Here is a 1,757-nt window from a genome sequence, read left to right as displayed (position 1 = left end):
CTCAACTCGGCACCCACTTTCTTCTCCTCTTCATTCCTTTCCTTGCCCTATCCTCTGCTTTCCTTCTCTCTTCTGTTCTCCTCCTCTCTAGCTCCACGTGGTTGACTGTCCTCATCCTATTGATCTATGCTGCCTGTAAAGCGGGTACTGTATGCAGGACATATATATTACCCATCCATATACCACTCCCAGCCTGGGAATCCAATAGCAGGAACACACACACCGCCACTGTGGCTCACACGGATCAGCATGCAGTCAATGACATGGACTTGATGTAATCAATAGGGGACAGAACACTCTTAAACACACTGACAAGCGTATGGATCATACATATAAGTCATAAATGATATGCTGGAACACAAACACACACACACACTCACGCACGACATGTAAACTGTGTGTGTACTTACATTAACCCATTTTGACCTGATATCAGATTCTAAAAATCTCTTCTACATCCTGACACCTTTATGAAAAAGCTATATGTCAGTCGTTCTTCGATTTATCAAAAATAGCAGACCTACAAGCTCGTATGAGCTTGTAGGTCTGCTATTTTTCAATAGCTAAAGCATAACATAATACACCAAAAGGGGTTCCCACCTAAAATGGGTTAAATACATATCCTCTTAACATACAACTCGCGGTATAATTGACAATTACTGCCAACCATTTTGCAAAGCATATTGTGGATTATTTAATGTCCGAAGAAGCTATATTCATTTTAATACAGAGACAGGAAAATAGCTTGCGATCTGGTAATAGTTATATATAATTAAGTTATTATTATCGTTGCATTTTAATGATTTGGCCCTAGCCAAAAATAGTTTCTAAACAAAAGCTAAATTCAACATCCATCCATCCATCCATCCATCCATCTTCAACCGCTTATCCGTAGTCGGGTCGCGGGGGCAACAGCTTCACCAGAGTGCTCCAGACTTCCCTCTCCAAAGCAACATTAGTGTCTTCCTCCTGGGGGATTCCGAGACGTTCCAAGGCCAGTGAGTCGATGCGTTTCCTCCAACTGCGCTTTGGTCTGCCCCGGGGTCTCCTCCCAGTCGGACGTGCGTCGAGGACCTCCCTAGGGAGGCGCCCGAGAGGCATCCTAACCAGATGCCCGAACTGCCTCAGCTGGCTCCCCGTCCTTGCCTCCCTATAAATGGCTCCCAGTTAATTACAGAAAACATTTTAAGATTACACACCGAGCCCTCCATGGCCAGGCACCTCCTTATCTCTCTGACCTGCTCCAACCGTATGTGCCCAGAAGGTCACTGAGATCCAATCACAGGCTTTGCTGGTTGTTACTCAGACAAAACAAATAACCAAGGTTTTGCCCCTAGGCTATGGAATGAGCTCCCCCTCCACCTAAGAACTGTGGATTCTGTGGACATTTTCAAAGGACTGTTGAAAACTCACCTTTTTAAACAGGCCTTTCCATAGCCGGCCTGGTTAAATGTTGATTGCTTTATTTTTACTCTACTTTTTCTATTTTGTCTTACTTTATTAGTGATTTAGTTCTTGACTTGTTTTATTGTTGTTAAAGCACTTTGTGACTGTAATTGTCTGTGAAAGGTGCTCTATAAATAAACTTTACTTACTTACTTTCCAGGCGAAGGAGCAGCGGTTCTACTCCGAGTCTCTCTCGTGTGACTGAACTTCTCACCCTATCTCTAAGGGAGATGCCAGCCACCCGTCGAAGAAAACTCATTTCGGCCGCTTGTATTCGCAACCTTATTCTTTCGGTCATGACCCACACTTCA

This window comes from Protomyctophum parallelum, assembly GCF_964188405.1.
Source record: "Protomyctophum parallelum genome assembly, chromosome: 1".
NCBI classification, from domain to species: domain Eukaryota; kingdom Metazoa; phylum Chordata; class Actinopteri; order Myctophiformes; family Myctophidae; genus Protomyctophum; species Protomyctophum parallelum.
The sequence above is the reverse complement of the archived record's forward strand: the minus strand, read 5'-3'. Positions refer to the sequence as shown.